Here is a 15,225-nt window from a genome sequence, read left to right as displayed (position 1 = left end):
ACTTGGTTTGGATGACCAGTCTGCAGGCTGGGTCAGGGAGGCACCCTGGTTTCCTAACCAATCTCTACCTTCCACGACAGCTGCCATAGACCAGCTTCTAGCTGGTGTGTCGATGCCCCCAGAACCTTCCTACTGGGATTTAGTGATTTGTCCCCTGTGCAGGCAGACTGTGGACCCAAGTGGGGCAGTGGTTCTCTGGAGGAGAGGCAGGGAAGGAAGGGTGCCACAGGGGATGCTGCTCTTGTTGCAAAAGTAGCTTCTAGGAGAGATGAATGCAGGAAGGAGACAGGGTGGGGACTATTAGGTGAAGTTCCCCTTCCTGTTTAAAATCAATCCCCCTCCACGGCCACCTCAGCTTGTAGAGGGGACTTGCAGACACACTCATGTCAACCTGCATCTCAAGAGGAAAAAGAAAGCTGGGGACAGGCCCAAAACATGTCAGCAGTTGTTCATTCTCTCTTTCTTGCTTGTGCTCACTCTTCCTTCTCTCTCTTCTTACTCACTCTCACTCCTCTCTTTTACTCTGTCTTCTTGCTCTCACTCTTCTTGATCTCTCACTCTCTTAATCTCTGTCTCTGTGGCTTTCTTGCTTCTTTCTATCTCTTTCTTGCTCTCTCACTGTCTCTCCCTCTGTCTCTATTCTCTCATTCTCTCACTGTCTCACTTTCTCGTTCACTCTCTTGCTCTTGCTCTCTCTCTTGTTTTCTCTCACTCATTCTCTCTCTCGTTCTTGTTCTCTCTCATGACATCAAAGTGAACTTCAAATAAAGTTGCTTGCCAGAAGCTAAGGAAAAATCATGTTTGGTGCAAATTCATTTAAAACATGCAGAATTTTAAAATTATCATTATGCAGGATTTTTCAATATCTATCAAAATTTATCAGACCTATCAAGAACAGGATTGTGAGGAAAAATATCATATATATGTAATATATGGATATGTATATATACACTAAAATAAAAACAAACCCAGAGTAATTTGGATATAGAAATGATCAGACACTAGTTTCAAAAGCTGATATGAATAGAATTAAGAAAGTAAATGACAGGTGAACTTTTTCACTAAAGATACAAATTTTTGGGGGGTGTGTGGTTTGGATTACAGAGGGGCTCAAGGACTACCTATATCTATGCTTAGTGACACTATATACTATGCCTGTGCTCAAACTGGGGTCTGTCACATGAGAGGCCCCTGTATCTCACCCCTTACCCTTTTTACAGCCCCAGAGACCTTCTCTTTTTTTTTTTATCAAGTGAAAATTCTAGATACAAAAGATACAATCATTGAAATAGAAAATATAGGCAAAGCTTGTAGCCTCAGGTCAGATAGATTAAGAAAAACTTATTGTCCTGAAAGATAAGCCCATTAATGCTCCCAGATTGAAGAATGAAGGATGAAAAAGTGGAAATACAGAAAAAGAATATAAAACGAAGACGCTTGATGTGCATGCATGTTCTATCCCCCACAGGGTCTTCTATAGCACCCCCATAGGATTCCCAGAGTCCACCAGGAGTGATCCCTGAGCTCAGAACCAGGAGGAAGTCCTGAATACTCCAGATATGGCCTTAAAAGCACAAACCCGATGTCTAAATAACATGCTCAATAAATTCAGCCAATCTGCTAGCTGTGACCCACTAGACAGCTCTCTCTTCTGTGCAGACATCAGCTTCCTCTCTAATCTTCACTCTGAGATGGGTTGCCTGAGAACAACTGTATGTTGTTCTGCTGTCTGCATTTCTACCAGTTGTTTCAAATCTTTATTGAAAGGAGACACATTATTCATAAAGGAAAACAAATAGATACACGGAAAAAGCAGAGTGATTAGGGGGGCAGTTCTGAATCTACAGGTACAAAACCTGAATCCCCCTCATAGTCATGGGAGCTGGGACTCACTTTTCAGACTGGGAATTCAAGACCCTCTCTGGGGTCCTGGGAGAAGGATCTAGAAGAAAGGCACTGTGAAGTGCCAACCAGGCAAGCATGCTATTCTGGGTGACGGTTTTCGAGTTGTTACTGTGTTAAAGAGAGCCAGGTCCTTTAAGCAAGAAGACTCAGGCCTTGGGGCACTGTGCTGAGCCAGCATTTTTGCCCACACGCATCTGGAGAACAGGAAAGAAAAAAAGGATCAAGCTGGCATTTTCTCACGGCTCAGCTCAGCAAAAAGCTGTAAAAACAGGCTCCAAATGCCCCGGGTGGGCAGAGGGCACTTGGGGCATGAAGCAGGGGAGTGGGGAGCTCACCACTGGAGCAAGATCATGGGAGGCAGGTCCCCAGCTAACAAGGTCCTAGTAGAATGCGCTTGCTTCGACCCTGGGCCAGAGACCTGCCTTTCTCGGAATCTTGCCAGCAAGGCTTCCAAGCCTGTCAGTGATCACCTCCTGTCTTGAAGGGCTGCCACATCCCTAGGGCTTATGAGGGATTGGGGTTAGTGCCAGAAGTGGCACCTTCGTTTCCTCTGAATTCTCTGCTCTGCAGGTAGAAACAGGCTCTGTGGGGAGTAACCAACCCAATATCACACCATTGAAACAAGACAGAACTAAGAGTTGACACCTTATGAGTCTGATTTTGAGATGGTTTTTACTCATGGCAGGACTCTGCTATGTCCTTATGAGAAGCATAATAGAGGGGGCCAGAGAGATGACTTAGTGGTTAGGGACACAGGCCTCGCACAGTCAAGGGCTTAATTTTGATCCCTTGCACCAAATGGTCCCTTGATCACTGTAGGATGTGACCATAGTGACCCACAGCATTGTCCAGCCCAAGTGGCATCACATTACTAGATCTGGGTCCTTTGCTTAGAGAATATATATTCATCTTTCAAAACCCCAGGACAATGAAAATCATCTATTGTTACCTCTGCCCCAGCAACTCCTTCTATTATGGCTATTTTTTTCAGGTTTGGTCAAATAGTTGTAATAGTATTAACATTTGTGGCTTTAGATACAAAATTACGAAACCTTCAACCACCACCGAAGTGTCTTGGACCCTCTACTCTATCCTCCTCTTATTTTTAGTTTGCCTCCTCCACTGCTTGATATGCGGAGGCTAAGGGTTGGTCATCATCGATATGGTTTCCTTGTTTTATTTCTTTAGATGCACAGATGAGTGAGACTGGCCTGCAGTTTTTCCTTCTTCTGATTGATTTCACTTAACATACTTTCAATTCTACTCACATTGCAGCGAACAGCAGGATTCCATCTTTTCTCATGGCTGCCTGATATTCCACCTGTGTCCACAACCACAGCTTCATCCGCTCATCTTCCACTGGGCATTTGTGCTGTTTCCCTATCCTGGCCATGATCTTTGGCAGTGCCAAAGTTTTCACACATCCTTTTGAATTCATGTTTTCCTGATGCTAAGAGGTGGAGCTACTAGAGCTTATGGAAGTCGTGTTTCTTTTTTTATTTTCTTTTATTTATTTATTTATTTGTTTATTTATTTATTTATTTATTTTTGTTTTTGGGTCACACCCGGCAACACTCAGGGGTTACTCCTGGCTCTATACTCAGAAATCGCTCCTGGCAGGCTCATCTGGGATGCCGGGATTTGAATCACCATCTTTCTACATTAAAGGCAAACACCTTACCTCCATGCTATCTCTCCGGCCCCGGAAGTCCTGTTTCTTATTTTAGGGAAGGAATCTCCATTCTATCTTCCATAGAGGCTGCCCAGACCATAATCCCAGCAACAGCAAGCAAGGATTCCTGTTTCAGAGTGTCCCCACCCACACTGGCCCTTCTGCTCTTTGTGATTGATGGGAAGCGCTAACTCATTGCTATCTGGGCCAAAGCCAGAGTAATGAAGGCTTATACACAAGAGAACAAACAAAATTACTGAATTTCTTTGGGCAGAGATTTTTCTCGTGCTGGATCTGTGTCATACATTTCTAGCTGAAGACAGGAACAAAGTTAAGCACCAAGTTCCCACTCTTACAAAGCGTACACCTTGGAGAGAACAGGCCATCACCACTTACGCTGCTCATGGGTTCTGGCTCCCGCTTAGCCCACTTACCTCTTAAGTCCTCAGAGGGACTCCTATTCTTCCCTGTCCCTGAGAGTCCCTATCCCATCTTGCCCTTCTGTTCAGCACCCCCTAGTTTGGAGCCCCCCCTCCCTTCTTCCTTGACCTGTTGATGAGTTTTGACTCTGCCCTTTGCTTTCTTCTGGCTGCCATGGTGACCCTTTTGGGCTTTCTTTGTGGTAGGAAATTCTTAATCATGTCTCTGCCCACTGTCCTCCTCCGAGCCCCTGGTTCCTTCCTGGAAATGCACTTTATACATGTCCTAGGGCAGTGCTTCTCAATTATTTTCTGTCATGCCCCACTAGGAAGAAGAAAACATTTTTGCCCCTCCCCATGCACAAGTGTATATAGTATAGTATCTTTAGTTAAAAAACTTTAACCTGCAAAACAAAAATGTGTAAAATAATTTGAGCTGATTTTTTTAATCAGAGGTGATGCCTGGATTAATGGCTTTTTGAGCATGTTTTGCAATGCATCATAGCTTTTCGAAGTGAGTTTGAAGCAAGACACAGCAACTCTCAGCTCCAGAGACATAAACACGGGGCTTAGCTTGTTATGACAGTGTTTGCCGAGGTCAAACATGTCCCCCTTTACGAAGTCTCACGGCCCTCCTTGCAGGCGCACCTCACTATTTGAGAAGCACTGTCCTAGGGGGAGGTGACATCCTCTTTGGGTTGAAATTAGCCATTCACTATGCTGTACAAGGTTCTTTTTGTTTGTTTCCTCTTTAATCCTTGAGCCATCAGAATCCTGGAGTCAGGCCTATTTCATAGATATTGAATTTATTCAATATAGAGGTTGAATAGAGGTTGAATCCTGCTGTCCACTGCTGCAGAAGTGAACCCAGTTTCAAACCCAGCTCTTTCCAGTGGAGATGGGGCTGACTGGTCCTGAGGTCCCCAGAAAGGACCATCAGTGACACCCTGTGATGTTCCATTTGGCTTAGATCCCTACTAGCAACTGACTTGGTGCTTTGGACCAGCTCAGTATTGCCTATGGAATGAGCGGGCCGGTAGCCATCTGGTTCCCTCGCCAACTGGGCACCCACACATAGGTGTGAGTAACAAGGGCTAGCCAAGGTCACAGCCTGATGTTGACGCAAAGCTGGTTTTCGAGAAAACGAAATGGGAGATGGGTCAGTGTCCTGGCGGCTCCCTTGTCCACTTGTCCTCGTGTCTGTCTCTCCAGATGCTCCGCTCATCTGTCCGGCCAGTCTCTTTCTAGTCTAGTCTAGTCCCTTTCTCTGCCCTTGCTTTCCTCTCCTCTCTCTCCTTTCCCATCAGTCTCTCTGTCCTCTTTCCATATCACACAACACACACAGCTCCTTGGGAATCCTGCCAACCTCTAAATAAAGGTGTGTCACCTTCCGTCATCCCACCCTGTGACCTTGGTGACATTCTTTTCCTCATAGAGTATGTGTGTCTCGTAGAGTGTTTCCCTCTCTATCTCAAATACACTCACCCATGCTATGCCTTGTCTTCCTGGGCAAGTTTCTCCCCAAAGGGAGCCAGAGGGAACGATGGAGAGAATGAAACCAGCCATGGGAAGCACTCCTCAGTCCCTAGAATGTTCTCTTGTTTGTCCCCCACTGTCTCTCTTCCTCCCTCACATACTCGCCTGCACAATACAGCAGGAGGAATCGTCTGTCCCGGAACCTCTGGCTGCCAACCTTCCAGCCTTCCCCTCCCCTTCCTTCTCCTTTGGCCTCCTCACACCCCTCAAGCAGGGGATAGCTGACACCCCCACAACAGGCTGGGGAAGTTGGCAGGAATTTCCAAGCAGCCTCTCGGCAAGTTCACACAACATTGTATCCGAAAATATGTCCACTCCTGAGGGGAGAAATGGCCAGGGAGGGGGTTTTATCTGAACCTTGATCCCAGAGCCACTCTTTCCTCCTTCCCTGGCCTGTTGGATGGGAGGGTCACTGCTTTTCCCAATGTTCCAAACAGGTAAACTGGGCCCTGCATGAGCTCATGGGACTTTTCCAAGATCTACAGGTGATTCATTAGAAGGGTCGAGACTGCAACTTCTGCCCTGTCTTCTCCTGTGCTTGATTGTGTGTGTGTGTGTGTGTGTGTGTGTGTGTGTGTGTGTGTGTGTGTGTGTGTGTGTGTGTGTGTCTAGATTGCAATTGGAAGTTAATAGACAGATGATTTCCTGGAGATCATCTGTGGAATGGGGAGGCTCCCAGGCAGTTCTCAGAGTCCAGGCACCACTCCTGGAGATCTTCAGCCAAGTGGGCAAGGCAAGTTACAGCTTAGGCCCAATGATGTGCTGCTGCTTGAGTCCTGTGGTACTAGGAGCCAGGGGCGGCAGGGATCAAGCTAGGGTCACCCTGTGTGGACTAGTGTGCAGAACACACTTCTGAATCCTTGTTCATATCTCCCCAATACTGGCAATTCATTGTAAAAGTCTAATTTTGTTTATGTGCTTCTTGTAGAATTCATTTATCTTTGGCTTCAATTTCCACATCATCACATGATAATTGTCACCAAGTTGAATCCCACCCAAGGTGGGGGAGAGGGGAGGCTCCTCAGAATGCCCTGCCTGAGGCTTTTTAGAGAGAGCAGTAAGATAAAGTAAAAATTTCTTTGCAGATTGTAATGAGGGGGATTATTCTTTTAGGCCAGAGCCTGTCCAGGGAACCATAGTACCCACAGACCTACGTGCATACCCCTTCCTGTGGGCCCAGGTCAGTGACAGACATTACAAATCACTCCCTGCATTGCAAGCAGGCATATATAGTCCATCCAGCATTATGAGAATGAGGGGTATAATCTGCTGTCCTAGCTATATAAAGAGACATACTCTTCTCAACACCAGACAGTCTGCAGTGTCTCCTTTTTATTTGTCTTGTCCTAGACCTGGTGCTGCTCACGGTTACTCCTGGCTCTATGCTTAGGGATCACTTCTGGTGGGGCTTGGAATGCTGAGGGTAAACCCATTGTGCTATCTCTCTGGTCCTTATATGTCTTCTTGACCCTCAAATTCTGTTTATGGAGCACTGACCAAGATCCTAATCCTCATCCCCACCCCGTACAATCTCATTTTATCCTTGTGCAATGCATCCCCTCACCCAAAACACCATCAGTGATGATCATTTTTATAACCCAGGTGACTCACTGAGTCTCCGTTTGAGCCTGAATCTATCTGTTCTGTAGGACAAGATCCTGCCCATTCTCAGTCTTCCTTTTCTGAACAAGCATCTTGCAGAGAGCAAGGATCAGAGGCACACAGGGGCAGCCGAGGACCATGGCACTGCAGGCTGTAGCCCTCCCTCATCTACTGGAGTGCTTTGTGGGAGAGGCCACGCACACTGGCTCGGTGTTGGACACTCTCCAGAGAACAGTAAAGGAACAGGTCTTTCACAGTCCTCCGAGGCCTTCCCTCCTGGCTGCAGCACCAGGCTCTGCTAATTTTCTCAGCAGCTTTCCTAGGAAAATCAACTTTGGAATCAGGCTATAAATGAAAAATTTAGCTGAGGACACTTTTGAGGGGAAGCTCGCAGGACATGTGACTTACATCCTCCTTTTGAAAGAGGGGCAAATTGATGACATGCTCTCCTGCTGTGTTCTCATTGGGACACTGGAGTCATTTGGAGTTGGCTGAGGCTTGCCAGGGGGCAAAGAACCCCAGCATTTTAGCCTTATGTGAGATGATTATAATTTAACCTGAGTCTATGTGTCTGCTTATGTAAAATCACAATTGCAGGCTCATAGAAAGAAGGATTCCAAGGTAATGATGGGGGTGCAGGAAGGTGGCTAGAAAGACTGATTTTATGTTTTGCTTACAGGAACCCAAGTTTGATCCCTGGCACTCACTTGGTCTCCTGAGCACTGCCAGAAGCAAGCCCCAATCACGAGCCAGGAATCAAGCCCCCTATTCTAAGCACTGCTGGGTGTGACACAAACCACCCCCCCCACACACACACACAAACAAAACAAACAGTGACCAGCAACTGATGGAGAAATAAAGGGTCACTGTTTTTGTAGAGGCAACTCAGCTATGTGAGTCTGGAGGTATAGGGATCAGGGGCCACACTAAGCACTGCTCAGGACCTGGAAGGAGCTTGTTAAGCTGGGGTTGAAACCTGGGTCTTCACACACATGTTGGACATGTGCCACACCCCTTTGAAGCATACCCTGAGCCCCCTGAAAGTGATCTTCAGTCTGTAGTTTTTAGAACATTGCTGGAATTGTGACAGGGAGGGTCACCAACACTGACCTCCTGGTCAGAGTAATGTCACTGTCCCTCAGAACAAATGCGAGGCCTTGACATAGGAAAAAGGCCCCCAGGAGTCATGCCAAGTGATTGGCACACCTCGATGATGAGGCTCGAGTATAGCCTGCTTCAGCCATGCACAATGTAGTACTGGAACTTCCCTTTTGCTGCCGTGTATCCTGCCCCAGGCAGCAGCTCCAGGTTCCCCTACAGTGGATGATGGGGAGCACCAAGGCTCCAGGAATTTAGGGAGCACTCGAATTTGCAGTGTGGAAGCTGGAATGTGGAACTAGGCAACACACTCCAGGGCGGGGGGCGGCACCCCCTACACACACACCATCTCGGGAGAGCTGGAACGAAGACATCCTCGAAACTGACTGACAATGGCTGATTTTGTTCCTTTGTCTCACGAGTGTGGTTTTTGATGGCCTCGGCACATTTTTCTATCTGATATAAATAGCTTTTTGATTTTTTTCTTATCCCGCCCCCCCCACGCCCCATCTCTTCTCCAAATATCAGTCAATACTGGGGCAAAAATAACTCGGTCTGTAGTCTGCTGACAAGGTCAGCACGCCTCGGCTAACCCATGCCGGGGCTGTCTCCATCCTGGGCCGAGAACTCAGGGCGTTTATTTTAAGCTGAAACATTCTTATATTTAAAGCTTGTCATCAGGCTGAAGTTTGTTTATTGCATTCCATAATTATGATGAATATATTTTAAATAGAAAAAGATTGGAAATGTGGGGCTGCTGCAAAAAGGAAAAAAAATTGTGGTGTCAATCACCCAGGCGCGACCCACATCTGGAGTTAGAACTTGGGCGGGAATAGCCTGTCTTGCCTTTTTTTTATGGCCAGATGCACACAGGCCCGATGTACCTTATAAACTTCACCCAGACAACTGCCAGGCCAATCAGCCATAATTGAACACGACATTCTCTCCACCAATTCGCCCTGATTCCGGGCCAAGAAGCCCCCCTGTATCCTGGGCCCAGTACAAGCTCTCTGCGTTGCTGCACACATGAATCCATCAGACACAGGCCAAGCAATTCTGGTGATGTCTTGGGGACTTTGAATGACTTGGCCTTGGCCCTGTCACTTAGAGGCACCGTCTGTGGGGAGAATCAGAACTTGCCGATGCTAGACTTGTATGTAGCGTGTGGGGTGCTAGGCTGCCAGCAGCAGCCTAGAGAGAGGAGTGCCCCTCTCCACTTGCCAGAAAACAAAGATTCAGAGCGATGACGCAGGGGCTGGCCCACACTTGCTGGCTGGAGAGCTGGAATATTCTCATCAGTTGGCTTTGGTGGACAGTTGGGGGGTTTCCAGCTGCCCTGAGGACCTTTGGGGGCACATGGGTATTAGGACCAAGAGTCCCTGAATGCTAAACTTCCAGCAAATGCCAGAACAAGAAAACCTTGGAGTGCTTGTGCTCTGGGGTATGACAGCACAACCTCTCCCTAAACACACACACACACACACCACACACACACACACACACACACACACACACACACACACACACAGTTCCCTACTCCCCACACCATCACACACACTGTGAGGCCCAGCAGTACCCACCTGGAGTAGATGCAGCACTTCCTCAGGCAAGGCCATTGATTTATTGCTCACCTAAGTGTAGCCAATCCCTGTTGATTTGCTGAGAAAAGAATGTTTTGTTTTCTTTCCTTTGGTGGGGAGAATTGGGAACATACTCAGTGGTGCTCAGGTTATACTCCTAGCTGAGTGCTCAGGCAGGTCCATTGGTGGTGCTTAGGGGACCGTCTATGGTGCTGGGTCCATAGAAACAGGGTCATGTTCAACACAACTGCTTACAAAGTCAAGGAGTGCCTCCCCTGAACTAACTTTCTGGCCCAAAGATGATGTTTTTAAGAACCTATCATGGGAACTTCCCTGAAGATGAATCACTGAGTGAACCAATAGGCCAGAAGAAGGCGATCTTAGTCTAGACAGGGTTGGTGGATGAGACACACACAGGCGTGGAGATAGTGATGGAGAAAGAGGAGGAAGAGAGGAAATAGCCAATAAATATCAGCCCTCATGAGTATTGTTGAGCTCATGATGATTCCTTCTTATCATCATCAGATCAGGGCAAGATTCAGCTACTGGGATGAGCAAACAGTAAAACAAAACAAAACAAAACAAAACATCTAGTCCCACAGGGCTTGTGAGATAGTACAGGAGGTCATTTGCTCTCTTTGCACACAGTCAATGCTGATTTCATCCTCAGCCTTGCATGGTCCCCCTACCACCACTGACATGATCTCAGACAGAGCACAGGGCCAAGAGTAGGCCCCAAGCATTGTCAGGTGGTGCCTTCAAATGAAAATAACACCCCCAAATCTAGAAGCAAATTAGCTCATTGTAACATAGCTAATACTGACCCCAGGTGTCGCACTTTCTGTTCCCAAGCTTAACATCCAACAGCAAACCTATGATACTTACCTTTGTAGAGATGAGGAAGCAGAGGCCCAGAGTTTAAGGGGCCTCCAAAAGTCATACAGCCAGCAAGAGGCAGAGCCTCATTATTGGCTGGCTATTCTGAAACATACCTTATGAATTTGTTTGGACCAGAACCTAAAAGGAACATCTACTTAAGAAATTGCCCATGGGGCCGGGCGGTAGCGCTGGAGGAAAGGTGCCTGCCTTGCCTGCGCTAGCCTAGGACGGACCGCGGTTCGATCCCCCGGCGTCCCATATGGTCCCCCAAGAAGCCAGGAGCAACTTCTGAGCGCATAGCCAGGAGTAACCCCTGAGCGTCACAGGGTGTGGCCCAAAAAAAAAAAAAAAAAAAAGAAATTGCCCGACTTTAGGGAGACTGACCCCAGTGGAGAGCTTCCTGCATGAGCATGTCTGGTTTTTACACCATCAACCATGTCTCCTACCTCCCCAGATTCACAGGCTGAGGAATAAGGAGGTTGCTGATTTGGTTATAAGTAATTCTGTTGAGGGAAAAATTCTGTCTGGTGGGTTTTTAGCAGTCTCTCTCTGCCTATATCTATTCTCTCAAAATTCATGTTCTGTGAACAGGAATGCAGTAGGAAACCATTTATCCAAGAAAGGTAGCCCCCCAAATAACAGACTGATCAGGGATGGGAAACAAATGCAGACTAATAGGGAGGTGTGAGGCCTGCAGCATGCAGAAGCATCCAAAGCAGGACAGATGTGTGTCCACTCCAGTCTCTTCCTTTCTCATACCATGAAGTTGGCAGGCTTTTGAATTATTTTTTTTCCAGGATGGAGGTGGGGCACACCTTGTGGTACACAGAGATCACTCCTGATAGTGCCCAGGAGACCAGGTGGTGCCAGAGATTATGCTCAATCCCCTTTCCCCATGTGCAGAACTTGAGCTCCAGCCTAGTGAGTTGTCTCTGAGCCCAAGGGCCGCTGGGAATGCATGTTTTGCATTAGTCAGATCCAGTATTTACTGAAGCAAGAGAACAAGAATTCACATAAGCTGTTGATGAAGTGTAAATGGGTAACAATTGGTGCAGACACCCTTCAGCTCCTTGGTTTGAGAAAAGGGTGCTAAGGAAAGAGCTGGGGGACAAGCAATGAGACTGCTCAGTGGGAAAGCATATGCCTCGCATGCTCGATGCCCCAGGACCACATTTCCCACCCTCCGCCATGATCGCCCAGCTAAGCCCTGGCACCAGCACCAAATCTTCGGTTCGAACAGCCAACTGCCAGCACAGTTAGCCATGAAGTCATGAAGTGACAGAGATCCCCTCTGCTCAGTCTGGAGAACTGACTGGTCGTGGTGTAGAGGGTAGAGGTGAGAAAAGTGGTAGGTGTATCTGTGAGGAGGGGTTCAGGGTTCTATACCGACTGTGGTGGCAGTTACATACCAGCCATGATGAAGCATACACCAACATGTAAATCTCCATATCCCGAATGTGACCCTGATCTACGAAGATATGAAGGAGGAGTGAGAAAAATGGATACAGATGCAATTTTGTAGGTTTTGTTTTTGTGGTTTTTGTTTGTTTGTTTTTAGGCCACACCTAGTAACTTGGGTTACTCCTGGCTATGCACTCAGAAATTGCTCCTGACTTGGGGAACCATATGGGATGCTGGGGGATTGAACCACAGTCCGTCCTAGGTCAGCACGTGCAAGGCAAGTGCCCTATTGCCGCATCACTGCTCTGGCTCCCAAATGCAATTTTGTTATTTGCTGTGGCTCTTAGACAATTTCCTCATCCACAGTTTACAAAGAACGTAAGAATTGGGGCTGAGTGGGCAGCAGTGCAGGCTTTGCAAATATAGGAAGCCCAGCTTCTATCCCCATTCACAGAGTCCTGTGAGCACCACTGGGAGTGACCCCTAAGCACTACAAAGTGTGACCCCAAAACAAAAAGAAAAGACCAAAAAAAAAAAAAAACCAAAAAGACATGCCTGATCAGAAAAGCTATTTCCAGGAATGGGAACCATGTAAACAATAAACTGAGTCAGAAACTCTTAGAATCGTTCAGGCCTGGAAGCAAACAGTGAAAGTCTGAGTGTCCATCAGTGTCTCTGAAGAAAAGTCCTTGGAATTTGGGGGCGCCCTACTGAGCCAAAGCCTTCCCACTGAGAAGTCAGTGAGGACCTTCTCTGGGTCCCTTTGGATGTCTTTGTACTGCCCTTGTGCTTACGCTGTGCAAATGCCGCATAGACAATCAAGGAGAAAGTCTACTTTTCATTTTGGGGTTTTTATTTAAAGGACATTAGGAGGGAGCCCCATAGCTGCAGACAGTTTTGACAATTCCCTCTCCTCCTCTCTGGTATATGCGCATATGTGAGGCCTTGTGCTTGTGTGTGCAGGCACATGCGTTGCACCTATGTATGTTGTGCCTGTGTGTGTATGCATAAGTATGCACCTGTGTGCACATGCTTGAGGGTAGCCTGGACAAGAACTCCTCCCCCCTCTCCTCCCCCTAGGACAAGGGAGCAAAAAGTGTGTGTTTTGCTTTCTGGCAAAAATCTAATGAAAGGAGATGGAGTGATTTGGCCCAAAGAGCACAGCGAGCCAGGGAGTAAACCAGCACCTGGTCGAGTTACCAGGATTACAGCCCTGCGGAAACATCTGTGTGTGCGAGGGGGTTTGTCTCCAAGAAGAGAAAGAGTGGAGCTGTCGGGTGTAACCCTGGGATGTCGCACACCCTTATCTTACCCCGTCCATGATCTCTTCCTGCTTCTGCTTTGTGCTGTCTCTGGGAAGAGCTACCACTCCAGTTTGCCTTTGCAAACACCAAACTCCAAACGCCTTTCTGCTGGGATCCGTAAGAGACCACTCCCCTCCCCCTCTCCATAAGAATCTATCCAAAGACTCAGCTGGGGAATGGCAAGCAGAAATGTCTGAGCCGGTGAAAGTGGGTAAATATTCCAGACAGCCCCCGGCCAGCATCAGGCTTCTTCACATCTGCGCCGCATGGGCCTGGGGGACCGACCCTCATTTCCTTGGAGTGGATGGAAAATACGCTACGTAGAGCCAGGCCCAGGACTAGCTGGTGGGCCCTCGTTTGTGTAAAACCTTTTATCTTGTCATTATTCTCCCCCAGTTTCTGGAGAGCCACGACTGACAGAGCTTTTGCCTATTTGTTATTTTATACAATCAGAGATGGATAAAATAACTTGTTGTGGGGGGAGAGAAGGTGCTAAAGTGTTGTGTAAATTAATTAGAGGGACATGAAAAATCTGAAGGTTTAGGGATGGGGAATTTGGGACCACTCCTGGCAGGCTTGGAGTGGGCATATGTCATGCCAAGGGTGAAGCTGGAGTCTATACTGCATGCAAGACAGATTCCTCCCCCCTCTGCACTATGGCTCAGGCCCCCATTCATAGATCCAGGTAGCAATTATTTCCTGTGGTACCTACAGTTACTCAGGTTGCACTGTGTCACTTTTCTTTGTCATTGAGGCTGAGACCAGTCTAGTGCTGATGCTGAAGAACTCAGTGCTGGCTGAGTAAAGTTGGGTTCTTTCACACGGGCCCCTTCTTTATTTTCCTGGATGGAGTTAGGGACTGAGACCCTTTGCTCAGGTCCCTGTACCCCACTCACCACCTGAAAAATATTTCCATTGTGGGAGCCTAGGGGCAGATCCTGACTGTGCCATAGCATAGCCAATGCCCCAGTCCCTGAAACACTGCTCCCTGCGGCTGCTTGGGCTGGAGAGAATCATCTGTGCACAAGCTCCCCCTTATGGAAAGGAGGGACACCACGGACCTGCAGCTCGACCCCAGATTGCCTCCCCACTCAATTGCTACAGCACCTCTCCAACCCCTCTGCATGCATCTGGAGAGGGTCATCTCTACCCCCTTCCTGCCACCCCCTGCACCCTACTCCCATCTTCTCGCTGTCCCACTTGAGGACACATTCTTGGATCCATATGCCATGGATGGTTGGCAATTAGAGTGTTGCAAGCCAGCGTGGCTGGAGGTTTAGAAAGGATGTTGGCTTTAGAGAGCTCTGCTCCTGTGTGCACAGCAGAGAGAAACTGTCCTGCTTCTAAAAAAAAAACTGATAAATAAGTAAGCTCCACAGGTCTCCTCTGATTGCCAGGACAACTGATCGAGGCTGTCCTGTTAAAGAGCTCTGCCGCTGCCTCTGCAGGCCTTTGCACCCTCATCTGTAAAATGGGTACAGATACCGCTTTGATCACGGTGAGGACGCAGCAACTATAAGGGCTGATCTGGGTACTTATCTGGGTCCTCCCTGGATAAGCTCATATAACCTCATGCCCCATAATTTTTTTAATATCTTGATTCAGACAAAAAGGAGAACCTTTTTGTGGATCCAAACTGACTCCCTTTACCAACCTCAGTGCCTTCCCTGCCTCCACCCCACCCCATTCTCATGTACCTCACACACTGTTTCTGCCTTTCTGTCTGGCCAAACTGTCACATGGACTCTGGAATCTAGTGTCAACTCCCTGCTTGGGGTTGCCTTTCCCTCACAGCCCTTTGTGGCTTCATACAATCATGACTCCATCCT

Source organism: Suncus etruscus, chromosome 6, assembly GCF_024139225.1.
Source record: "Suncus etruscus isolate mSunEtr1 chromosome 6, mSunEtr1.pri.cur, whole genome shotgun sequence".
NCBI lineage: Eukaryota > Metazoa > Chordata > Mammalia > Eulipotyphla > Soricidae > Suncus > Suncus etruscus.
Note: the sequence above shows the minus strand (reverse complement) of the source record.